The sequence below is a fragment of the Symphalangus syndactylus genome, chromosome 12 (genome assembly GCF_028878055.3).
Source record: "Symphalangus syndactylus isolate Jambi chromosome 12, NHGRI_mSymSyn1-v2.1_pri, whole genome shotgun sequence".
Taxonomy (NCBI): domain Eukaryota; kingdom Metazoa; phylum Chordata; class Mammalia; order Primates; family Hylobatidae; genus Symphalangus; species Symphalangus syndactylus.
The window spans coordinates 73445119-73472202 of NC_072441.2; the positions used below are offsets into that span (position 1 = coordinate 73445119).

The 27084-nt window shown below is 46.7% G+C and overlaps 1 protein-coding gene across 4 annotated transcripts in view; it reads right to left on the reverse strand.

Annotated features, from left to right (window-relative positions):
• Positions 1-15894, reverse strand: part of PDZK1 (PDZ domain containing 1) — a 38210-nt gene extending 22316 nt beyond the window's left edge. For 2 of the 4 annotated variants that reach the window (XM_063625928.1, XM_063625929.1), the window contains exons 1-2: positions 15674-15894; positions 14990-15073 (exon numbers count right to left, since the gene is read on the reverse strand). The gene's annotated coding sequence lies outside the window, so the exon portion shown is untranslated. Of the gene's footprint in view, positions 1-14989; positions 15205-15673 lie in introns of those variants that run through there. The other 2 variants (XM_063625931.1, XM_063625930.1) reach the window with 1 other exon arrangement.
• Between the last annotated feature and the right edge of the window lie 11190 nt (positions 15895-27084).

Sequence of the window (27084 nt, forward strand, 5' to 3'; positions counted from 1 at the left end):
TGGCAACAGAGCGAGACTCTGTCTCAAGAAAAAAAAAGGAAGGAATTCTGAAGCTGCTAGAGACCAGACAAAACACGGGCCAGGGGTAAGTAAATTCTTCTTCTGAAGAAGGAAAATAAATGGCAACTCCTTGAGGAGTGAAGTCAGCAGAATGAAAAGATCTTCCTTCATCTCCTCAGTCCTAGTTGTCCACCCATGCCCAAAGGCTCCAGCTGTCTCATCTGAGTGAGCAGAAGAATTTAGTTGAAATCGTGTAACTCTGTAGACCATGTCAGGCAATGCTAGCAATAATAAATCATGTCATTTGAAAATTCTCTATGACACATTATCTCATTTAATGCTTGCAATCACCTTACAAGTTTGATTCTCAATCCTAGCTGCCCCTCAGAATCACCTGTAGAGATTTAGGAAAATTGATGCTTAGGCCCCACCTCAGGTCTAAAGCAGACCTAAAGACCTAAACCAGAGCAAAGGAACTAGAGCTTAAAAATCACCCTAGGTGCCGGGCATGGTGGCTTACGCCTGTAATCCCAGCACTCTGGGAGGCCGAGGCAGGCGGATCACGAGGTCAGGAGATCGAGACCATCCTGGCTAACACCGTGAAACCCCGTCTCTACTAAAAATACAAAAAATAATTAGCCGGGCGTGGTGGCGGGCGCCTGTGGTCCCAGCTACTCGGGAGGCTGAGGCAGGAGAATGGCGTGAACCTGGGAGGTGGAGCTTGCAGTGAGCCAAGATCAGGCCACTGAACTCCGGCCTGGGTGACAGAGCGAGACTCCATCAAAAAAAAAAAAAAAAAATCACCCTAGGCTGCCTCGACTCCTCCTGTCTCCCCTCAGCCTCAGGATAACTCCCTCCCTCATGGGTCACAGAGGAATGTTGAGATTGAATGAACTAATCACAGCCACCCTGGGCTCACCTTTATCCAACTTGACAGACCAAGGTGGCAGCCTGATTAGGAGAAGCCTTGGTCACACCGTGCAGTCCTCGGGATCGTGTGTGCCCACAATCAGTGCCCCAGCCAGCAAGATAGGAGTGTGTTGCAACCTGCAATCTGTTCCTTGTGCCTCCCTCCCCAAGTTCTAGTTCTGAGTCAGGTGAGCATAGAACCAAGCAGATAAAACAACCTTTCACTGTTCTCATGGACTCTTTATGCTATTAATTAAGTCTAGGGGATTGCTCCCCACCTCCCAAACCTAAACACCTTAAAAGCTGAGGCCATTCCTCATCCTCCTCCAACCCTATGGGCAGAATCCACTCAGGACTGAGGCCCTACCAGTCATCCTGTGAACCCTGGAGGATGAGTGATGGTTGCCAGATTTACTCCACAGTTCTTTGCTCCCTACCAATCTCTTCCCTTTCCCAAAGAATTAGCTTCTTCAGTTAGCATGCTGGGGCAGGTGAAATCTGTTTGGGATCATGAACATAGTTCCTTCTATTTTCCATTTCAGCATCAAGAAGACATACTACCCAAACCTGATTTCATTTGTTCATGCCACAGGCATCTGCCCCTCACTTATATGCAAAACACTGTCAAGTGGTTGAAAGGATAAAGTTCATGCTGCTATAAAGACACATGCACACGTATGTTTATTGCGGCACTATTCACAATAGCAAAGAGTTGGAACCAACCCAAATGTCCAACAATGATAGACTGGATTAAGAAAATGTGGCACATATACACCATGGAATACTATGCAGCCATAAAAAAGGATGAGTTCGTGTCCTTTGTAGGGACATGGATGAAACTGGAAACCATCATTCTCAGTAAACTATCGCAAGGACAAAAAACCAAACACCGCATGTTCTCACTCATAGGTGGGAATTGAACAATGAGAACGCATGGACACAGGAAGGGGAACATCACACTCCGGGGACTGTTGTGGGGTGGGGGGAGGGGGGAGGGACAGCATTAGGAGATACACCTAATGCTAAATGACGAGTTAATGGGTGCAGGAAATCAACATGGCACATGGATACATATGTAACAAACCTGCACATTGTGCACATGTACCCTAAAACCCTAAAGTATAATAAAAAAAAAAAAAGAAAGGATAAAGTTATACACCACCCCTATTCTCAAGAGACTTTATAGTTGAATAGAATTAAGAAAAAGTTTTAGAACAAAAATAACTGGCCAGGTGCAGTGGCTCACACCTGTAATCCCAGCACTTTGGGAGGCCGAGGAGGGCGGATCATGAGGTCAAGAGATCTAGACCATCTTGGCCAACAAGGTAAAACCCTGTCTCTACTAAAAATACAAAAATTAGCCGGGTGTGGTGGTGCATGCCTGTAGTCCCAGCTACTCAGGAGGTTGAGGCAGGAGAATCGCTTGAACCCGGGAGGTGGAGGTTACAGTGAGCTGAGATCGCACCACTACACTCCAGCCTGGGGACAGAGCAAGACTCTGTCTCAAAAAAAAAAGAAAGAAAGAAAGAAAGAAAGAAAGAGAAAGAAAAATATCACTGTGAGCAGAGTATAAGTGAGGTAAGACCTACAATATGAAACAAAGAAACCTTCAAAAATTAGGCAGGACTTGATTTAAGCCTTAACAACAGATGGATGACATTTCAACAAGTGCAGAAGAAGGACAAGACCATTTTAGACACAGAACAGTGTGGACACCATGTTATGAAAGTGGGAAAGTTTGCCAGGTGCAGTGGCTCACACCTGTAATCCCAACACTTTGGGAGGCAGAGGCAGAGGTGGGCAGATCACTTGAGGTCAGGAGTTCAAGACCAGCCTGGCCAACATGGCGAAACCATGCCTCTACCAAAAAATACAAAAATTAGCCAGGCATGGTGGTGGGCACCTGTAGTCCCAGCTATTGAGGAGGCTGAGGCAGGAGAATCACTTCAGCCCAGGAAGCGGAGGTTGCAGTGAGCCGAGACGGTGCACTGAACTCCAGCCCGGGTGACAGAGTGAGACACTGTCGAAAGAGAGAAAGAGGAGAGCGAGAGAGAGAGAAAGAGGAGAGCAAGAGAGAGAGAAAGAAAGAGGGAAAGCTTGGGTGTGGTCAAGGAAGAGCTAAAACCCAATGTGGTTGAAGGACAGCCAACAGAGGGAAATCATGGGTGACAAATTAGACTATAAAGGCCTTTAATCAGCCCAAGGGATCTGGCCTTAGCTTGGTGGAAAGGGGCACCACTCAAGGCTTTTAAGCAGAGGAATAACAGGATCAGAGTTGGGTACCAAGAAGGGCAGGTAGGCTGGATTCAAGCAAAGACACACTGCAGAGAGGCCAGGTAAGAGGCTGTTGTCGAAATCCTGCTTACACGTGATAAAGGGCCTGACCCACATAGCAGCCGTCAGAATAGAATGAAGGTGACAGAGGTGGAGGAACTACAGAGAGGACTAAGTGACATTGTAGTAACTCTTCAGCCTTGTTCCCTCAGATTTCTCCATGCAGAGATGATCTCAGACAGAACAGCTGTGCCAACACCGATGTCCAAAACACTTCTTTACACTCACCATGACAGGTGTCCAGGAGGAACAACAGGTGTGCAGCACCCAGTGTCAGGGCCCACAGGCTCCTGCCACTCTTCCTAATGACGGCTTACTCCCCTGGCATGTAGTTATTTTGTTCTGGTTTCACTGTCATGAGGAAAGATCCCCTGTCGCAGGGTGGCAAATGCACCGTTAAGTCTTCTGAGGCCACAGCTCAATTCAAACACAACTGTGCTTTGGGCTCCTCTTAGTCCAGGGGTTGCAAGGACACTCTAGTTCTGTAGCCACTCACTTCTTCTGCCTGCTTTTCCACAAGGGCCAGCTTTATACTTTCCCTGAGCTGATAACCCTGGCTCAGTATTTTCTACTAACCAGCCTGGATACCTTTCCTACTTCAAGCCCTGAACTCCCCTTCTATTATAGACTGATTTTTGCCCCCAACTTCCAATTCATACATTGAAGCCCTAATCCCCAATGTGACTGTACTTGAAGACAGGAACTTTAAAGAAGTAACTAAGGTTAAATGAGGTCATAAGGGTGGGACCCTAATTCAACAGAACTGATGCCCTTATGTAAAGAGGAAGAGATGTCAGAGATGCACTTGTACAGAGAATAAAGCCATGTGAGGACACAGGGAGAAGACAGGAGAGAGGCCTCCGAGGACCCAAACCTGTTGACACCTTGGACTTCCAGCCTCTAGAACCATGAGAAAATAAATGTTATTTAAGCCACACCTTCTGTGGTCTTCTATTACAGGAGCTCTAGCACCTTCTGAGGAATGCTGCCCACCCAGTCTGTGTGTTTGAAAGGGAATGTGTCAAAGGAAACTAATTCATGCTTTGGTGACTGGCAGAAATGTGATGCCATTAAAAGATGGTGTAGTCATGAGGAATGAGATGGCAACATCAGTTTGAGGTAGGTTTCAATTAGAGGACTTGACTGAACATCACCTAGAGCTCAGGAGATGCTGGACTAGAGTCCAGGTTTGGGACCATCTGCACAGCAGCACTACATGAAGCCCATCAATGAGATCACGAAAGGAGGGGAGCCAAGGATAAAGCCTTGTGCAATACCTGTACCTAAGTGATAGGAAAATGAAACAAAAAGGAGGCCGGACACGGTGGCTCACACCTGTAATTCCAGTACTTTGGGAGGCCGAGGAGGGCAGACCATTTGAGGTCAGGAGTTCAAGACCAGCCTGGCCAACTGGTGAAGCCCTGTCTCTTCTAAAAATACAAGAATTAGCCAGGCATGCAGGCACGTGCCTGTAAGCCCAGGTACTCGGGAGGCTGAGGCAGGAGAATCGCTTGAACCCGGGAGGCAGTGGTTGTGGTGAGCCGAGATCACACCACTGCCTGTAGTCTGGGCAACAGAGTGAGTGAGACAGGAAGGAAGGAAGGAAGGAAGGAAGGAAGGAAGGAAGGAAGGAAGGAAGGAAGGAAGGAAGGAAGGAAGGAAGGAAGGAAGGAAGGGAGGGAGGGAGGGAGGGAGGGAGGGAGGGAGGGAGGGAGAGAGAGAGAGAGAAAAAGAGAAAAGAAAGAGGAAGCAAAAAGGAATAATCAGAAAACAAAATGCTAAAATTTTAGTGTCATCAAAACTAAAAGAAGAATTTTAAGATGGGATAGTTAACAATGCCAAATAATGCTAAGAGGTAGAGAGAATGAAAACAGAAAATGCCACTGACATTCAGAAAATGGAAGTCTGGGCCTGATAAGACACTAAGAAGCAAGTGGATACCAAGTAACAGAAGCAACAAATATTGATACATTTGGGAACAGATAAATTAGAGAGTTGGAGTAGCAGCTGGAGGGAAAAGCGGGATTGATGGATGCTTTATTTATTTATTTTTATTTTATTTTTTGAGACAGAGTCTTGCTCTGTCACACAGGCTGGAGTGCAGTGGTGTGATCTCAGCTCACTGCAACCTCTGCCTCCCAGATTCAAGCAAGTCTCCTGCTCAGCCTCCTGAGTAGTTGGGGTTACAGGCACCCGCCACCACGCCCAGCTAATTTTTTTTTTTTTAGTAGAGCCGGGATTTCACCATGTTGGTGAGGCTGGTCTCAAACTCCTGACCTTGTGGTCCGCCCGCCTCGGCCTCCCAAAGTGCTGGGATTACAGGCATGAGCCACTGCATCCAGCCTGGATGTTTTTATTTTTAACATTAAGGAAACGATCAGCATGTTTCTGTATCAAGAGATGATATGGAGAATATGGAAACTGGGGTTAGCCTTGGTGAGAGGAAATACCTCTTCTCCGGGAGCAGGAGCGAAGTAGAAAAAAATATGATAAAGAAGAAAACAAGGTCACTTACCTCAGCGTCAATCTCTCCTATGAAGTAGTTGACAAAAATCAGGAACTTGAAGAATATGGAGCAAAAGTACACAGAAAAATAGTCTCTACGGTCAAACGGGTAAATCAGCGAAGGTGGCCGGGAGGGGACGGAGGAAAACTGCCGCTTTTCATGAGAAGACAACTGCCTGAGGAAGAGGTCAGCATGCCACCTTTCAATTTTCAAGAGACTCTGGACATCTAGATTTACATAAAACGTCCCCATTTAAAAAAACTGACAGCTATTTCAAACTTAAAAGAAATTCTGTGTAAACCAAAACAGAATGGAGCCCCCGAGCTGGTGGTGAACTAAGACAGTGAACTAATGGCCACAGCATTAGTTCACTACAAAGAGTCAATGAATTGAATTAAAATGTCTAAGAAACAACTTATGTTAACATATATATATATATATATAATAAACTTGCAGCAGCGTGGGTTCCCATGTATTTTTCTCACAGTAATATACATCAAGAATAGACAAGGAAAGTGGTAACTTTTACCCTAAGTTGGGGCTGACATGTTTTTAAAACATAAGGGTAGGCCAGGCGCAGTGGCTCACACCTATAATCCCAGCACTTTGGGAGGCCGAGACGGGTGAATTACTTGAGGTCAGGAGTTTGCGACCAGCTTGGCCAACATGGTGAAACCTCGTCTCTACTAAAAACACAAAAAACATTAGCCAGGTGTGGTGGCAGGCACCTATAACCCCATATACTCCGGAGGCTGAGGCAGGAGAATTGCTTGAACCCGAGAGGCGGAGGTTGCAGTGAGCCAAGATTGCACCACTGCACTCTGGCCTGGGTGACAGAACGACATTCTGCCTCAAAAAATAAAAAATAAAGGCCAGGTGCAGTGGCTCACGCCTGTAATCCCAGCACTTTTGGAGGCCAAGGCAGGCGGATCACCTGAGGTCAGGAGTTTGAGACGAGCCTGGCCAACTTGGCGAAACCCTGTCTCTACTGAAAATACAAAAATTAGCCAGGTGTGATGGTGGGCGTCTGTAATCCCAGCTACTCAGGAGTCTGAGGCAGGAGAATTGCTTGAACCCAGGAGGCAGAGGTTGCAGTGAGCTGAGATCACGCCATTACACTCCAGCCTGGGCAATGAGTGAAACTTCATCTCAAATTTAAAAAAAAAATAAGATAAATTTTAAAATTAGCTGGGCGTGGTGGTGTGTGCCTGTAATCCCGGCTACTCAGGCGGCTGAGGCACAGGAATCGCTTGAACCCGGGAGGCGGAGGTTGCAGTGAGCCAAGACTGCACCACTCACTCCAGCCTGGGTGACACAGCAAGACTCCAGCTCAAACTAACAAGCCCATAAGGGTAGGATGTGAGGATTTCTAGATTTACAAGGAGCACAGAGCTGGAATGTCAGACTGTGGGGCCAACATGAATTGGCAGATAAGAAGAGCTAGGAGTTTGGGATTGGGAGGATGAAATGTTTCAGGGACTAGCTTAACAGCATGAGTTGGGAGGAAAGAAGAAGGGACTGTGGAAGCAGTTTCAAAAGTTAGTGGGTTGACACAGGAAAAGTCATCTGAAAAGATCTTTAGAGCAGAATAGTTCCCCATGATGCAATTGTAAAGGAGCCAGATGTGTATACAAAAGGGAATCTGTGTTTTTGTTTCCATATTCCCCCAGGATCGATTCTGAGTAAGGGTAGAGTAGAAAGAGCAAGGGTTTTAGAGCCAAACCTAGATTTTAATCCTGGCTTCACCGCTTGTTAACTGTGAGAACATGGGTGAGTTCCTTAATTTTGAGCTGAAGATAGAAGTACCCCTAGAATAGGAAGCACATGTGGATGCCGTGAAGGTGACTCACAGTAGAGCATGCAAGGCCTCTCAGCACAGTTTCTGGGGCATAGAAGTCCACTCCATCCAAGTTACTCTTTCCTGTCCTCTGATGAAAGGCCTGATGCAATGGGAATCCCATTTTCTGTGAGAACATTTGAAATTTGTTCCTGATTTTCTTTTTGCAGCAGACAAGAAGAAATTACAGACTAAGAATGGGCAGGCACCTCAATGATCAGGCAAGGGATTCTCTATCCACTCAGTCCAGATCACTTCTGCAAAGCTAATTTTAGCTGCTGAAAAGTCAGGGCTGGAGATTTTGTTCCCCATGAAAGAAAGCTCAAATAATAAACTCTGGACTCAAAAGTATCCTGTAAGTCTAAAAGCCAGGGAATTACAAAATAGAACCAAATGCTGTGCATCAAGGAGGTAAAAGAGTCCAGGGAGCTTTAACAGAATTTCAAGACTAAGCTGGCCAGAGAGTTCCACCACCTGGAGTGGATGACCTCTAACAGAAGTGAACATAGGGACCCAAGGAACAGACAGCAGTGGACAAGATGGAGTGAGTGAAGCATTACCTTAGCTACAGATACCTGACCCAGAGAGGGACCTTCATAGCCAAGGAGTACCTAGTGAATAGGCTCACTCACCAGACAGCATCACTGAAATGCCAAAAGATCAGAGAGAGGCCATGGGATAAACAGCATTCTGCTTGGAGGGAGAAAGACAGAAGGGGGCTGTCACCAGCGATGGCCAGATGCAATAAAATACCATCAGGAAAGAAAGAGCCCAGGTACTGTCATCTCTGCTCATCTTCCAAGGTCTGGGACTTAGAAGTGGCAGGATTATTCCATAAATATAGTCATCTACACCTGAACCCACCATCACCTTATCTAATAGTAACTAGGAATCAATTATGCAGTCAGTTTCACACCACGAAGAAAACAGAGCCTCTCCCCACAAGGCACTTACATAACCAACACTCAATCCATGAAAATGCTAAACACTAAAAACTTAGCAGGGGCTGGGTGCAGTGGCTCACGCCTGTAATCTCAGCACTTTGGGAGGCCGAGACAGGCGGATCACCTGAGGTTGGGAGTTTAAGACCAGCCTGACCAATATGGTGAAACCCCGTCTCTACTAAAAATACAAAAATTAGCTGGGCATGGTGGCACGTGCCTGTAGTCCCAGCTACTCGGGAGGCTGAGACAGGAGAATTGCTTGAACCCAGGAGGTGGAGGTTGCAGTGAGCCAAGGTCATGCCACTGCACTCCAGCCTGGGCCACAGAGCGAGACTCCGTCTCAAAAAAAAACAAAAAAACACTTACCAGGACTGCTGGTGAGGAATGTTTAACCCTAGTTACTTTGACTATGGAAGGGTATCTGATTGTATAATCTAGTATGAAACCACAGAGTAAGTTATTTCTGTTTCGTTGAGGCATAAGGAAAAGAAAGGGCAGGGTCTCTCCAGCAACATTCAATCTAGACATTATTTGCTTTCCACTGAACTCCATGCTTGCCTATAAAACACTCTGAACTTTAGCAAGAAAAAAGCCACATTCTCAGGATGCTTGACCACAGTGTGTACTTTGAGGAATACTGTTCTTGCAGCACTTGCGTGCATCTGTGTAACAAGAAAGAAGAAAACAAACCCAGTAGACTTTTGTTAGGAAAATACAGTTGGTGGAGACTGTGCGACGTTAAGTCAGCAACTATAGACAGGCTTGAGAATCCCTTACAGGCATCAGCCCTGACTCCAAGGCTTCATGCCTCACACCAGCCATGGCTGGCCTCCTTCAGAGCCTGCCACAGAGCCTTGGCACATGCTGTTCCTTCCAACAGCATAAGTAAAAAAATCCTGCTGTATCTGAGCTGCTACTGACAGATGTCTCTAGCAAGGAAGAGATAAAGACAACTCAATTTCACCCTTCTTCAAATATATTTTACCTAGAACAGATCCTATATTTTTATGCAGATCATATTTAAGGCTGCCTGGATTTCTCCTCTGAAAAGCAAGGCATACAGAAATTCAAATACTCAAGTATATTTACTTTAAATAACTAATATCAAAAATAGAAGGAGAAGCAGGGCTCTAAAATATGTATTTGCTTAGTGTACTTTCCCATTGTGATAGTTACTGTTTGGTCTTAGCCAGGGATAAATTTCAAATGTGAGAAATCAATGAAATCCATTCCATTGAGAATTATCTGGAGAAGAGTGATCACAGACCCACTGAGTAGTTTTTATTTCTCATTTATGATCAGGAATGGAATCTACTTATCCCAAAGTTCATTTGGCCTGCCGATACTAAGTACCTTCCCTACCTCCAGCCACCATAAACAATACTTTGTCCTATATGGCAAGACTCTGGGCTGGAGTTCAAGGCCTTTCACAGTTTGATTGCTTATCTAAGAGTTCTATGAGTTGGGAGAGGGATAGAGCCAATATTGTGTGGAAACAGAGGCACCCACAGAGAGAGGACACCCTCAGGCTGCTGATAGAACTAGTACCTGAAGACAGCTCAACCGTCCTGAGTGTCAGCTGAGACAAGTGTTTTCCCCAAATCGACATTTTGTGTTACATGACTTTTTGAACTTGCATTTCTACCCCCCTCACTTTTTTTTTGGTATGTTTAAACTACTACAAGAGTCCTGCTTCAAGACAAACTTTCTGACCCTGGTTTTATTATACTACAGTCTCAAAAAAAAAAAAAAATCATTCAAGAAAAAGAAGTTTGGCCAGGCACGGTGGCTCACGCCTGTAATCCCAGCACTTTGGGAGGCCGAGGCAGGCGGATCACCAGGTCAGGAGATCGAGACCATCCTGGCTAACATAGTGAAACCTCATCTCTACTAAAAATACAAAAAATTAGCTGGGTGTGGTGATGGACGCCTATAGTTCAAACTGCTTGGGAGGCTGAGGCAGGAGAATGGCATGAACCCAAGAGGCAGAGCTTGCAGTGAGCCGAGATCGTGCCACTGCACTCCAGCCTGGGCAACAGAGCAAGATTCCGTCTCAAAAAAAAAAAAAAGAAGTTCAAGCTTCTTGCTCAGGCACTGAGGCTCAACATAATCCAGCCCTACCTCGGGCCCCCAGCTCCTCAGCAAGCCCCAACTGGTCTGTGCATGGTCACCCACACGAGCCTGCCCTTTGCTCATGCCCCATGCTCTGCCTGGAATCCCTTCCCCACTTCTGACTACTTACTCATAGTAAGTGCTAAGTAAACATTTTTTCCAAGTGAATGAATTTAAGACCTACCATTTTCAAGGCTCAGTTCAAATTTTAGATTATATACGAATCCTTCCATGACCACCACAGTCTGAAGGTATCATTTCATCTGAATTTCAGTTATCGCTCATATACTTAACAAGTTCTATGTAATACCTACTGCCAGGCAGTTATCAGGGTTCAACCCAGAATAGCTACCATCCTGCCCTGAAAGAGCCCAGAGTCCATAGGGAGAGTTATGAAGTTTAACTGCTGAACAACGGTGTGGGTGCTGGAATATTTAAATATAAAAGCTTTCTTATTGTTATATATATTTATTGAGCTCCCTGCTAGGATCAGGAACCAGCCTAGTTACTTTTTATGGGTTCTGATTCAATCCTGATGGGCCATTTTACAAGGAAAAAGAAAAGAGACTGAAAAGTTAACTTGGTTTCCCCTGACTGTTTGGATAAGCAGAGTCTGGATTCCTTCCACCATCTACCCTGCCTCCCAGGCCTGAGGTGTAGAATGTATTCTGGAAATACAAGTAGTCAGACTAGGTGACTGACTATGGTGAATGGTTCAGAAAGATCAGAGCACAGTTATATGTTGAAAAAAAGAAGTAGGTTAGACTGTGAGCACTGGGCTCAGTCCAGTAGACTATAGAGGAGCTTCAGGGTCCATGTCGTGTATCCCCAGCAAGATAAGCTTTTTTTTTTTGCCGGGGGGGATGGAATCTTGCTCTTGTGGTCCAGGCTAGAGTGCAGTGGTGCGATCTCGGCTCACTGCAACCTCCGCCACCTGGATTCAAGCAATTCTTCTGCCTCAGCCTCCTGAGAAGCTGGGATTGCAGGCACCTGCCACCACGCCCGGCTACTTTTTGTATTTTTAGTAGAGATGGGGTTTCACTATGTTGGCCAGGCTGGTCTCAAACTCCTGACCTCAAGTGATCCACCCTCCTCAGCCTCCCAAAGTGCTGGGATTATAGGCGTGAGCCATCGTGCCAAGCCAAGATAAGCTTTCTTAAGAGCAGGCACCACAGCCCCTTTCTGTATTCTCACACCATCAAGATGTATTCAATACAACTGGTGGAAAGTCCACGGGCTTTTCTGGATCATTTAGTTTCACGTGCCCATTGGGACCCCATGGTTCTACGCAGCTTTATGAATGTCGACTATCTGTGCCTCCAACCACGCTTGGCACCTCAGAAACCAGTGACCACCTCAGACCAACAGCAAACCTTCTCTGGTTGCCACTAAGTGGGCTAGGGCTATCTTTTCTACTTACCAAAACTCCTGCCATTCCCTGGGGGTCATGTAATAGCATTCCAGGAGTCATGTAACAGCAAAGCTGTCTGAAGATTATCTCAATAGCACTTAAGATGTGCTAGACACTATGTGCATTTAACCCTCATAACTTCCGGAACTAGGTTCTAATATGCCCATTTGACTGATGAGGAAATAGAAGCTTAGAGAGTCTGATCTAGAGTGCATGTTTCCAATCCCAGTGCTCATTTTCTTAATCACTTAGCCACGATACCCATCAGGCAAAGAGATTAAGGAAATCTGGGCAGTCCCTCATGAAGGACCAAAGAAAGAAGTTGCTGAGATCTTGAGGAAAACACGTCTAGCTCCAGCTTGCCACTCTCATCACATCCCTATGCAATGAATGCAAGAATCATTTCACTAAGAAGTGACCAGAGAAACCCATTCCCATGTGATTAGACCCTGGACTTCAGATGCCCTGAGAGAGGATTGGAGTCCTTCAACCTCCTTTCCTGAGGAACGCCTCATCAAAGCCATCGCCATCTGCATCTATTCTTCTAGCTCCTTCCCTGCCACACTAATTCCATTTATGCAAATACGTTCTATGCCAGGTAGTGCTCAAGGGGCTGGTAATACAGCAAGTAATACAAATGACAAGATCCCTGCAGTCTTGAAGCTTAACATCTGGCAAAGGTGACAAGTAAAAGAGATGATTTTTTTTTTTTTTTCTCGAGATGGAGTCTCCCTCTGTCACCCAGGCTGGGGTGCAATGGCACAGTCTTGGCTCACTGCAACCTCCATCTCCCAGGTTCAAGCAATTCTCCTGCCTCAGACTCCCAAGTAGCTGGTACTACACACAGGCAGTACCATGCCCAGCTAATTTTTGTATTTTTAGTAGAGATGGGGTTTCACCATGTTGGCCAGGCTGGTCTTGAACTCCTGACCTCAGGTGATCCACCCGCCTCAGCCTCCCAAAGTGCTGGGATTACAGATGTGAGCCACTGCACCCGGCCCAAATGAGATGATTTCTGATGGTACACGCTATGAATGATAGAGATACTGGTGGCATGGAGGTGGGAGGCTGATTTAGAAAGTCCTTCCTGGGAGATGACATTTTAATTTATACCCCAATAACAAGGAGCTACCCTTCAAGGCTCCAGGATCTACCTTATACTTGGCCAACTGTAAAAGACATTAATGATGATCTGGTCTCAACTTCTTATTTGTAAGTGAGCAAACAGAGGCTCAACGAGATTAAAAGACTAGGACAAGGTTTCCCAAGTGACTGCAGTTTGTTTCTTCTTACTATTCTACAGAGACTTTCGATATACACATTTGAAATATAGGCATCTTACATCGTGTTTTTAACACATTCATGGTTTTTTGTTTTTTAGACAGGATCTCACTCTGTCACCCAGGCTGGAGTGCAGTGATGCAATCATGGCTCACTGTAGCCCCGACCCCCTGGGCTCAAGCAACCCTTCCATTTCAGCCTCCCAAGTAGCTGACACCACAGACACATGCCACCACGCAGGATTAATTTATTACTATTTTCTGTAGAGACGGCGTGGGGGGGGGTCTCACTTCATTGCCCAGGCTGGTCTCGAACTCCTGGCCTCAAGTGATCCTCCCGCTTGGGCCTCCCCAAGTGCTGGGATTACAGGCATGAGCCACCATGCCAGACCACACATTTGTACTTACAATTTTATTTTCAGTACACTCTTGGGGAAAAGATGACAGGACTTCACTTGATCAATAATGAAATTGAGGCTCCAGTTGGCTAAGTAGTTTGTCTAATGGCCTGTCACTAGCAACTGAATCAAAACTCTGATGATTTGTATTCCAGTCCTATGTTCTTTCCCATGGGGGAGAAGTAGCTGCCTAGCCAGTGGTCTATGACTATAAGACATCATTACCAGCAACTTCACACCCTATGGTGCAGAGAACATACAAAAGTCAAAGATAAGCAGAAGTTACTATCATAACATGGAAATTCAAAGACCCTGAGTAATTTGCTGCAGACTTCAGATGACTGGACAATCATGGCCTGAGGCAGTCCCTGCTACCCCCTCTTGCCTTCTGGATACAAGACTGAAAGCTGCCCTGGTGACACATTGCAGAGATTTTAGTAAATAAAGAAGAATGTGTTTCTCAGAGCCAACACCCAAATCTTCATAGCTGGATCCAACCCAGACTGGGAGTCTTCAGAGAGAGTGAACCCTTAGGTAAGTGTCATACTTAAGTCTCATGACACTTCTGCTTAAGAAATAAACTACTAGTGGTTCCCAAACCTACCTGCACTGATCAGAATGATTCTGGGAGAGTTTTCAAATAAAGATCTTTCAATTCACACAAGGTCTGGAGACTTAGAAATGCCAAAGATGAGAGCCTGGGGAATGTATGTTTTAAAATTCAGCCAGCCTGGAAATCCACTGGTTTTTCTCATGTCTTAGTGCTGCAGTGTGATACAGAGAGGAAAGATGCCTGCTTTTATTATCTAGTGGGCAAGCTAAGTTAGGCTGCGTCCTTTAAAGGCTGCTTCCAGAAGAGTCTTCTCTGCTACCCAAGGCCCCTGTACCAGTAGGAAGGTCCTGGGCGTATCCGCCTGGTTACCTGTGAAGTCTGTTGTCTCACTCCCTTTGGCTGCACATCAAACCCCCCATACAACACAGGGAAAGCTTTTTCTGAGATCGGTTTACCAATTTCTTTGTGAAGCAGACCCTAGCCTGCAAAGGTGAGGGGCATCTCCAGCAGAAAGAATCTCAGAGTGTGGATCATCTCTCACCCCCAACCACCACTAAAGGGGCCTGGCTCCCTCCCCATGGGACTCTTCTCTGCCCTAGACAGCCAGCTACAGGCTTGGAAAAAGAAAAAGGGAAAAGGAAAAGAAAGAAGGTAGCTCAGGCCCCGGTGGCCAGCACCCTCAAGGAGGACACGAGCAGTTCTTACCTGGAGATGGAAGAGGAGCCACTCTGTTAGTTCGCTCAGGAATTCTGTCTCTGCAGGTGAGCACTAGGCTTGCAACTCACTGGACTTTGAACAAAGATTGATTTAAAAGCTAATGTATTTAACAGGGACGTGTGGTCTGAATTCAAGTGACCTCTGTCCTGCTTCCTGCCAGCTGGCTGAGCCCCGAGCTGGAAAACCTGACAAACCTCAGCAAACCAAAAGCTCTGGCCCACCTGCCTGGCCCTGCAGGGAGGCCACTGCTCACCAGCCACTCCCAGAGAACAAGGAGGGGAGAGGGGGCCAAGGACAGCCAGGGAGGAGGTGCCTCCGCTTTCCTTCGTACTCTCCCTTTGGCAGATGCCTTGGTCACACCCAACCAACCCCCAATCCTGTTAGGATCCTCCAGTCTCCCAACCCGGGGTCAGGGCCGAGGCTCATACAGGAGCATCCTCAATCACTGAGGCCTCCCCAAGGAGCAGTAGCCTATAAAACTCCCACCCAGGAGGCCAGTAAGCCCCAGGAAATGGGGCCAAGTGCTCAGGGCACCCATCCTGCTTCCCTCTGCCCTGGATTCTCACTTGTGTGCTCCCTAGGAGTTTAGCAAGCAAAGCCCTTGCTCTTGTGTCCCAGGCTTCCTTCTTCTTATCCACTCTCTCCCCTCTCTTTTTTTCTTTTCTTTCTCACCTGACGGTGCTCTTTCTATTCTCCAGCCTAGCGATAATTGTCTTCCCCTTCACACACTCAGAGCCTCTTGGGCAAGCCCAGCAGGGTAGGTGGAAGGCATTTTTACAAACCCCTCCATCCTGCTGCCTTGCTGCCCGAGCAGTAGGCTGGTGCCCGTGTGCTCAGCCCCTAGCCCTAGCCAGGATCAGCAGCTGATCCCTATCAGCAGCACCCACACAGACAATTCTAGCACTGGCCTTCTCACTGACCTGAATCCTCAGCCTACAATGCAAATCAGGGCGAGAGATTGCTCCCGGCACTGAGGCAAAGCAAACCACAGGCCAAGGACTGGGTGACCTCACCCCTCTTCCACCCACACTGGAAGAGCCATTTGTCTTTGCTGGGCCTTGGCTTGGCCCCCAACAAAGACATGACCTGCGCCCGTGGATAAACGGTTTAAAATGACAAACATTGAGCAGCTTCCTCATACCAGCTTATCTTCCTCCACCTTGGGGCTAAGCCCTCTTGGCCTCCTTATATCTTTCAAAGCAGAAGGTAGAATGGGAAAATCTGGATTTAGGATCAGAACACCTGAGTTCACTGCAATCCCAGCACTTTGTGAGGCTGAAGCGGGCAGATTGCCTGAGCTCAAGAGTTCGAAACCAGCCCGGACCACATGGCAAAACCCTGTCTCTACAAAAGGTACAAAAAGCCAGGCATGGTGGCGCATGCCTGTAGTCCCAGCTACTCTGGAGGCTGAGGTGGGAGGATCACTTGATTGAGAGGCAGAGGTTGCAGTGAGCCATGATCATGCCACTGCACTCCAGCCTCAATGACAGAGCGAGACCCTGTCTCCAAAAAAAAAAAAAGAAAGAACACCTGAGTTCAATTCCGACGCCACCATTTCCCAGGTGTTTGATCCAGAGTAATTCATTTTTAACTCTCTGGGTCTCACTTACCTTCATCATGTATAAATAGTTGTTATTGTATGGTTTTTAGAAATTTTTAAAAATTGTTGTTGTTGTTGTTTGAGATGGAGTCTCACTCCGTTACAGCCCAGGCTGAAATGCAGTGGTGCAGTCTCAGCCTACTGCAACATCCGCTTCCTGAGTTCAAGTGATTCTCCTGCCTCAGCCTCCCGAGTGGCTGGGATTACAAGTGCCCACCACCATGCCTGGCTAATTTTTTGTATTTTTAGTAAAGACAGGGTTTCACCATGTTGGCCAGGCTGGTCTGGAACTCCTGACCTCAAGTGATCTTCCTGCCTTGGCCTCCCAAAGTACTGGGATTACAGGCCTGGTGTATTCCTTTTGTCTCTGGTTTATTTCATTCAATATGATATTTGTGGAGTTCACTCATGTTGCTGGGAGTAGCTGTAGTTCATTCGTTTTCATACTAGCATTCCATTTACATAATGTCCAAATATAGGGCAGAACTTCGGGGGATTCCTGCTTAGGTGGTAACACTCGACCCTAACTTCTGGTATGCTGGCAATATTCTAGTTCTTGAGCTAAGTGAAGGTTACATAGGTATTTAAGATTAATTATCGAGCTATGCATTTTTGTTTCATGCAGTTATTCTGTATAAATAATAATTAAATTATATTGAAATTTTAAACATTACAATATGTGTACAGCATACTGGAGTAAGAAGAAGCTCTTCAAGTGACCTGCCTGAGGATTTCAGCTGTGCTCAGCTCTGCATGATCTATTCAAAAATGAAAAGGATCAATATCTTGGCATGCCAATAACCTACATGTGGCACATCTGAGCAATCTGGTAAGGAAGCTTTGATCTCTTCACTTCAATTTTTAAAAATTGGCTGGGCACGGTGGCTCATGCCTATAATCTCAGCACTTTGGGAAGTTGAAGGGGGAGGAATGCTTGAGTCCAGGAGTTTGAGACCAGCCTGAGCAACATGGTGAAACCCCATCTCTACAGAAAATACAAAAATTAGCTGGGTGTGGTGGTGTGCACCTGTAGTCCCAGCTACTCAGGAGACTGAGGCAGGAGGATTGATTGAGCCTGTGAGGTCAAGGCTGCAGTGAGTCACGATCATGCCACTGCATGCCAGCCTGGGCTACAGAGCGAGACCCAGTGTCAAAAAAAAAATTAAATTGTGGTAAAATATTCATAACAAAAAATTACCATTTTAATCATTTTGATTATACAATTCAGTGGCATTAAGTACTTTCACACTGTTGGGCAACCATCACCACCATCCATCTCCAGAACTTTTTCATCTTCCCAAAGTGAAACTGTATAGCCATTAAACATGATTTTCTATTCCTTCCTCCCCAGCCCCTGGCAACCACCTTTCTACTTTGTTTCTACAAATTTGACTACTCTAAGCACCTTCTATGTGTGGAATCATATACTATTTGTCCTTTTGTGACTGGCTTATTTCACTTAGCAAATGTCTTCAAAGTTCATTCATGTTGTAGTACATGTCAGAATTTCCTTCCTTTTGAAGGGTGAATAATATTCCACTGTGTACATACACCACATTTTATTTATTTGTCCATCAGGGAATGGGTTGCTACCACCTTTAGGCTGCAGTCAATAATGCTGCCATGAAAATGGATGTACAAATATTTGTTCAAGTCCCTGTTTTCAAATCTTTTGGGTATTTGCCCAGAAAAGGAATTGCTGGATCATACATTTAATTTTTTAAGGAACCACCATACACCATACTGTTTTCCATGCTGGCTGCACCATTTCGCTTTCCCACCAGCAACATAGAAAGGTTCCAGTTTCACCACATTCCCATGAACACTTGTTATTTTCTGTTTTTTGTTTTTTTGTTTTTTAAATAATGGCCATTTTAATGGGTTTGAGGTGACATCTCATTGTGGTTTTGATTTGCATTTCCTTAATGATTCATGATGTTGGGCGTCTTTTCACATGCTTACAGGCCATTTGTATCTTCTTTAGATAAATGTCTATTCGATTTGCTTGCCCATTTTAAAAATCAAGTTGTTTTTGTTGTTATTGAATTGTATCATCTCAATTTTTCTTTATTATAAAACAAAGACTCAGAGAGGTGAAGTGACTTAGCCAAAGCCACCTCAGGCAGAAACATGGCTAAAAACGCTGTGCTTTTGCTTTTATGGCCAACGCCCTTTCTCCTATACCAGTCTGCCTGGCTCAGTGGGTATCCTCAAGTTTTTCCTCCAACTTCAGGTCTGATTGTCCTAGTATGCATGTCCTACTACCTTGTCTTTTTAGTAGCTCATTAACTTACTCTGAGCCTGGAATTTTAAGCTCCAGTGGTTTTCTCTCCCTGTCTAGAGTCAATATTTATGACAGGCTCCCTTTCCACTCTCTGTTACCCTGGCCTCATCCCACCTTAAGAGGCAGACTGTGTACTCTGCATACCTTTGGAGGAATTTATTAGGCCAGGGTCCAGATGCAAGACTGAGATAAATGTTTTACAGCAGTGTGGGTGACAGGCTGGAGATGGGGCAATGCCACTTGGCTGCAGCACACACTGTGGCCCCACATGACTGCTGACTGGAACTTTCTAGTTCTTTTCAGTAACCAAGTGTCAGGACGGGGAGGCCTGAGGATCCTTGGAGAGCTGTGAATTATTAACACTTGCAAGCTGGCTGCCAAGGATATCCGAGTAGTAATTCACTCGTTCTTCCTTTTCCCAGATGAGGGGTCAGAATACACAATCCTTTTCCACCACAAGAAAAAGGCACAGAACAAGAACATGCCATGTTCTGGGTTCCTGCATGTACCAAGGTCTGGTCTTGGCACTCTTGGAGTGTTGGTTAAAAGGGTATTTGGTTGCCCCTTTCTGAGAGATACAGAAACAATCAGTGGTCCTTGGGCAGTTTGGACTCTGCCTTAAAAAGCCAGACCCTCAAGGGCCCCCAAAGGTCCAGAATGGGGAACAGGAGAAGAGCAAGGAAAGTGTCAGGGATATCAAGGCTACAGCCTCAGCCTGACCTCATCCCTCTGGGGACCATCCCATCCAGAGGTAAAGGGTCAGTGAGAAAGAATCAGGAACCGTGAACAGCCTAGTGGCCCAAGTCTGTAGCTTGATTTAAAAGACATCCTTCAGCCGGGCGCGGTGGCTCACACCTGTAACCCCAGCACTTTGGGAGGCCATGGTGGGCGGATCACCTGAGGTCGGGAATTCAAGATCAGCCTGGCCAACATAGAAAAACCCCGTCTCTACTAAAAATACAAAATTAGCCAGGCGTGATGGTGCATGCCTGTAATCCCAACTACTAGGGAGGCTGAGGCAGAAGAATCACTTGAACCTGGGAGGCAGAGGTTGCAGTGAGCCGAGATTGTGCCTCTGCATTCCAGCCTGAGTGACAGAGCAAGACTCCATCTCAAAAAACATGAAAATAAAAAAATAAAAATAAAAATAATAAAAATAAAAATAAAATAAAATAAAATAAAATAAAATAAAATAAAATAAAATAAAGACATCTCTGCCAGGCACGGTGGCTCATGTCTGTAATCCCAGCACTTCGGGAGGCCAAGGTGGGTAGATCACCTGAGGTCAGGAGATTGAGACCAACCTGGCCAAAATGGCAAAACGCTGTCTCTGCTAAAAATACAAAAAAAAAAATCTTCCGGGCATGGTGGCAGGTGCCTGTAATCCCAGCTACTTGGGAGGCTGAGGCAGAAGAATTGCTTGAACCCGGGATGTGGAGGTTGCAGTAAGCCGAGATCATGCCATTGCACTCCAGCCTGGGCAAGAGAACAAGACTCTGTCTCAGAAAAAAAAAGACATTCCACCTCAAGGTATTACCTCCCCTAGAATGGTTCCAGTGCCCCCTGACATTCTAGCTTGGAAAGCAAACTAATTGTGCCCATCCTGTTTTCTCTGTTGCTTAGAATTCTTGCCAGGATGCTGGGTGCGGTGGCTCACACCTGTAATCCCTGCACTGTGGGAGGCCGAGGCAGGTGGATCACTTGAGGTCAGGAGTTCGAGACCAGCCTGGCCAACATGGTGAAACCCCGTCTCTACTAAAAAATGGGCTGGGCGTGGTGGTGGGCACCTGTAGTCCCAGCTACTTGGGAGGCTGAGGCAGGAGAATCACTTGAACCCAGGAGGCAGAGGTTGCAGTAAGCCGAGGTTGCGCCACTGCACTCCAGCCTGGGCGACAGAGTGAAAGAGCGAAACTCTGTTTCAAAAAAAAAAAAGAATTCTTGCCAAGGAAAAAGCGATGCTTGTCTTTTTTTTTTTTTTTTTTGGAAATGTAGTCTCGTTCTGTCACCCAGGCTGGAGTGCAGTGGCATGATCTCAGCTCACTGCAACCTCTGCCTCCCGGGTTCAAGTGATCCTCCTGCCTCAGCCTCCCACCCAGGATTCCAAGTGTGCTTTACCACGCCTAGCTAATTTTTGTATTTTTAGTAGAGACAGGGTTTCACTATGTTGGCCAGGCTGAATTTGAACTCCTGACCTCAAGTGATCCACCCACCTCAACCTCCCAGAGTACTGGGATTGCAGGCATGAGCCACCACACCTGACCAATGCTTGTCTTTATTATCCGCTGAAGAAAGTACATTTTCTCCTCTAAAGCCCAAGTCAGCATGAGGATGGCACCATCCGGTTTGCCTGAGGGTAGAGTGCAGCCTCTGTGCCTCCAGACAACTGTAGAAGTGCCTGCAATTCCACTCAGCAGAGTACTTTTTTGCTAAGCACCCTTTGCTAAGTACTACCTATTCATTTCCTCTGGATCAATTGAAAATACCAGGGAGGGTAAATGTTAAATCTTTGATGGAAGAATGAGACATCAAGGCCTGGGACTCTTCGTGCCTGAGGGAAGGTTGAGAAAGAATGGCCATTGCCAAGTGTGGGAGACCAGTTTCCCCAACTTCTTCAGCCAAAGACAGCTTAGCAGGTGCCTTCCAGAGGAGCCCTGCACTGGGATTCACATAGTGTGGCTTGCAGGCAGCTCTCGGAGATGATGAGCCAAAGAGGATGGGGGACCTGCAGTTGCAGGCCACACCCTGTCACAGTGGCATCCAGCAGGTGGAGGGGCCTGTGATGGGGCACATTCCCCTAGGCATTCACACAGCAGAGTGTAGCTTCGTGGTGGTGGGTGAGGGGGAACCCACTCCACGGTACAGACAGAGCTGTGACTGCAGCCATTTCTGCCATGAGGCTGGTGTGTCCTGGAGAAACTCAGGTTATCCCTGTGGAAATGGGTGTGCAGAGCCAGTGGCTGTGTTTGAGCCAGCAGCCCCACAGGCCTGGTCTCCCTCAGGAGGAGGCCTGGCCGCAAAGGAACTTGGTGTCCTCTATGACCGGAGAGGGACAAGACAGGACACCAAAGTAATTTGGGCACATTTTTCTATGCCTTCTGTTTTAAAAGACATAACTTGAGAGTACCTGGTGAGCCATTCACTACAGACTGGAAATTAGAATAGAGGCTGAGAGAGACATTTTTTCCGGGCCTGCCCTGTCATCTTGATACTCAAACCCCTGAAGCTGCCACCTATGTCTCCACAATAAAACCGCCCTGAGGTCAGGCGTGGTGGCTCGTGCCTGTAATCCTAGCACTTTGGGAGGCCGAGGCAGGTGGATTACCTGAGGTCAGGAGTTCAAGACCGGACTGGCTAACATGGCAAAACCCCGTCTCTGCTAAAAATACAAAAATTAGCCGGGAGTGGTGGCGGGCGCCTGTAGTCCCAGCTACTCAGGAGGCGGAGGGAGGAGAATCGCTTGAACCCGGGAGGCAGAGGTTGCAGTGAGCCGAGATTGTGCCACTGCACTCCAGCCTGGGTGACAAAGCGAGACTCTGTCTCAAAAAAAAAAAAAAAAGCAAAACAAAAAAAACCCAGCCCTGACTCCCTCTCCATATTTCATCATTATTCTATTACCAAGGACCCTGGGCAAAAGGCCAGCAGTGACAGTGGCTGGGGCACGGGCTGAAATGCCTGCACAGCTTTGCTGTATGTGCCTCTGGCTCTGAGGCTTGGTTTCCTTCCAGAAAACTGTTGGCTGTGCTAGGTGTCAGTTCACCCTTCTCCAGGGGAGAAGCTGGGCCTTGCACCAGCCCCTGGAGCCTCAAATGTGCTTCCTCACAGCCCCTGGGGCTGCTCACCAACCATCACAGTAGGCCCTGAACTGGGCCAAGGTCAGAGTTACTCTCCCTCACCCACGCTCCCCAAACTCACACGTGCTAAGCAACAAGGGGAAATGCGACAGGAGAATGAGCTCTACTCTTTACATGCAGGTGTAGCCTCTGGCACCTTCATGGCCTGGAAGTCTAACACAGTCCAGTGAAATGTAGAAATAGCCACAAAGCTAAAGTGACCTTTGGCTGCAGTGAACACACGAGACTTGGACTAAGCCGAGGCAGGTGGCAGGTTTGAGCCATGTATCTGACAAGGGAGACTGACAAATTGGACTCTGTTCAGAGAAGAGGAGAAAGGACAAACAAAATATTGGAACCATGAAAGCATTGAAATAATTATAAGAAATAATTGCAGGAGCTGGGGATATTTAGCCCAGAAAGGAGAAACTTTAGAATGATTAACTTTCTTCAGAGATTTGATAGACTCCCGAGTAGAAAGGAAAACTAAGTAATGCTGGCCAGGTGCGGTGGCTCACGCCTGTAATCCCAGACACTTTGGCAGGCCGAGGCAGGTGGATCGCCTAAAGTCAGGAGTTTGAGACCAGCCTGACCAACATAGTGAAACCCCTTCTCTACTAAAAAATACAAAAAATTAGCTGGGCGTGGTAGCGGTGCCTGCAATCCCAGCTTCACAGGAGGCTGAGGCACGAGCATCACTTGAACCCAGGAGACAGAGGCTGCAGTGAGCCAAGATTGTGCCACTGCACTCCAGCCTGAGCAACAGAGTGGGACACTGTCTCAAAAAAAAAAAAAGAAAAAGAACACTAGGTAATGATACTAGCCCACACCTGAGTATTTTTATATGCCAAGCACCATGCCAATTGTTTTATACACTTTCTCATTTACTCTAAACAGCAGTTCTGTGATATAACTGCAATTATTATCCCCATTCCACAGTTGAGGAAAACACAGAAAAGTTGAATGACTTATCCAAGGTCACATAGTAAGTGGTGGAGTCAGGACGTAAATCCAGGCAGTCTGCCTCATGTGCCTGAGACTTGCCTGCCATCCATAGACATTTCCCATGTAGGGCCCCCAGCAGACTTCATTGAAAGTTAAAGGCAGGCAGGACTGACAGCAGCACAAGGAAGAATTTTACTGGAAGTATTCCACAAGGGATATTGTGTGGATACTTTGGGTGGTAGTGAGCTGCAGAACAGTAGAGAGATTCAAGCAGAGGATGCAAGAGGTATTACCCTGAACAGTTCGCAAGGAGCATTACAGCAACAATAGCACCAGGGAACTTGTTAGGAATACAACTTCTTGGACCACCCCCACCCCTGCCCTGAGACCCTGAATCAGAAACTCTGCAGCTGGGCCCAGCCATCTGAATTGTTCAAAGATGCACTGCTGGTGATGTTAATACACGCTCAAGTTTGGGAAACACTGGCATGCAAGTGTCTGCACACTTCCAGGGACTAGAAGACTGCTGCAGTCTCTTCTGCTTCCAAAACCCCAGAATTCTACAGAAGTAAGATGGAAATACAATTCAATGTCCACTCAGTTTTTCTTTGTCTTAATGTCGAGCACTTACTATTAGTATCTTGAAAACAATCTATCAGTTGCTAAATTGTGTAACTGGACTCATATACCTTAGACATTGGAAGGCCCATAGGATACATATTTGGGAGGTTGAGGAAGACCAGGAGGCAGCCTATATTTCAGCCACCTCATTGCTTCACTGACTTCCAAACCAGCCCCATATGTCCCTGCTCCTTGCTGGTTCATACTGTTCCTCTACCCCTGCCTTTTGAAATCCTGCCTTCTTTCAAAGCTCAATTTAAATGTCACATTGTCCACACAGAGTGCCTAACACTGTCTGCGCCCACAGAGCAGTCTCCTTTTCTTCCTCCCAACCTCCCCTGCTTCCTGGGTTCTCTCTCACTTCTGGGGTACTTATAGCTCTTGGTGCATTCTGCTTCTGCTTCATCTCACGGGGATGCAGGCCTCTCTCAACAGTGTGCTCGCCTTGATAGCAGGCCCCATTCCGTCATCGTCAATCCCGCAGGGCCTGGCACACAATAATCTTGTGAGAAGTGACCAAAAGCAACATTTGCAGAAAACTGTGCGTGCAACCGTTTGCAGGATGGACAGACACTACATGGCTGGTGAGAAGGAAGTGCGCTGCGATTCACTTTTGAGCCCTGAGGTCTTTGCAGAACTTTGAGGTTTTTTGCAATAACCAGTATGAATACATGTGTGTCAGCTAGTACTTAAGTGGCCCCAACCTCACTCACCCACAACTCTGGTTGCCTTTAACTTCTCTTCATCTTGCTAATAATCACTGTTTTACAGCTCCTGGATGATAAGGAATGCTGAGTGCTCTCAGAGCCAACCTTTGGACGGTTCTCATAGACCCGAGGAGGGAGAAGTCTCCATTTCAGAGAGCAGAGAGGTCATCTGTTTGAACACCATCATAGAGACAGCAAATAAGGATACTGGGATAGCAGAGACCAGGCCCAGTTTAGCAGTTTATGCCTGTGGGACCCGGTATCCTGTGGGCTGTGGTGGACTGGTCCTGTGACCAGGATGATGGTGAGACACTCCTCTTCCCAACATGGGTTCCCAACCCCCAGGCTCCCAGAATGGACTCATTCTGCAGTGAAAGCTAACACTTCAATGGAGTGAAGAAGTATTTCTTTCTTTTTTTTTTTTTTTTTTTTTTAGAGACACAGTCTCACTCTGTCATCCAGGCTGGAGTGCAGTGGCGCAGTCATGGTTCACTGCAAGCTCTGCCTCCCGGGGTCACACCATTCTCCTGCCTCAGCCTCCCCAGTAGCTGGGACTACAGGCACTCACCACCACGCCCAGCTGATTTTTGTATTTTTAGTAGAGACAAGTTTCACTGTGTTAGTGAAACTTTGGCCTCCCAAAGTGCTGAGATTACAGGCGTGAGCAACCGTGCCCGGCTTGGAGTGAAGAAATATTTCTAATATCTGTCTCATCTGATGATGGCTTCAGTGGAGCCATCTAGGAGTTCTCAAACCCCAGAGCACCCTACTGTTTTTAGGACCACAGAGTACTACAATAACAGGAATAACAAGGAAAAGAGAGGCTCTAGACTAGTCATGAAAAATTTTCCCCCACCCTCCCTCCACCCTTGAATTCCTGGGTAGCCTGGCACTGGGTGGCAATCATGACAGGTGTTCCTCCAGAACCATGGGGCTTCCTGGTGTGCTGTGCCTTTGGCACAGGGCCTGGCCCCGCCTTGCAGGACTTAGAGCCCAATGCTTCTAATTCTCAGACTAATGCTCCTGCCATCTAAGGGCACAACCCTAGAATTTAGGAACAATCGTTGTAATCTCCCAAGCCATCACTGACCAAGGAAGAACAGAACAGAATAGAAATGGATGGGAAGCTGGGAGTGGTGGTTCAGGCCTGTAATCCCAGCACTTTGGGAGGCCAAGGCCAGAGGATTGTTTGAGCCCAGGAGTTCAAGAGCAGGCAGGGCAACATAGGGAGACCTCATCCATACACATCATTTTTAAAGTTATCAACCGAGTGTGGTGGCTCACGCCTGTAATCCCAGCACTTTGGGAGGCCAAGGCAGGCAGATCACTTGAGGTCAGGAGTTCGAGACCAGCCTGGCCAACATGATGAAACTCTGTCTCTACTAAAAATACAAAAATTAGTCCAGCATGGTGGCAGGCTCTCGTAATCCCAGCTACTCAGAAGGTTGAGGCAGGAGCATCACTTGAGCCCAGGAGGCAGAGGTTACAGTGAGCTGAGATCATGCCACTGTACTCCAGCCTGTGTGACACAGTGAAACTCCATCTCAAAATAAACAAACAAATAAATAAATAAATAGTTATCCAGGTGTGGTGGCATACACCTGTGGTCCTAGCTGCTTGAGGGGCTGAGGTGGGAAGATCACTCGAGCCCAGGAGGTCAAGGTTGCAGTGAGCCATGATTGCCCCACTGCACTCCAGCCTTGGTGACAGAGCAAGACGCTGTCTCAAAAAAAAAAAAAAAAGGAAAGAAAGAAAAAGAAAAAAAAATGGGTGGGTGCGAAGATAAGGTCACTCATTCATCCCCCCCACCACCACATCAGGACCATTTTGGTGCCCCCACTCGTTGCCTCCCCTGCTCACCACTACCCTCACCCAAGCCTTCTTGACAGCTCCCTGCCCTTCTTCCCTTTCAGCCTGGAGCAGCTGTGTTCTCTGTCCTACTTCTGACCAAAACCTACTCTCAAGAGAAGACTTGGTACCTTTCTTTATACTTGAGAGGACATTCTGTCCTTTTATCTTCTAGTTATTCTATCACCAGTCCTTTCCTTATTATGAATTAGCAAATACAAAATCTTTGTTCCCCAGGGTAAAGAAAG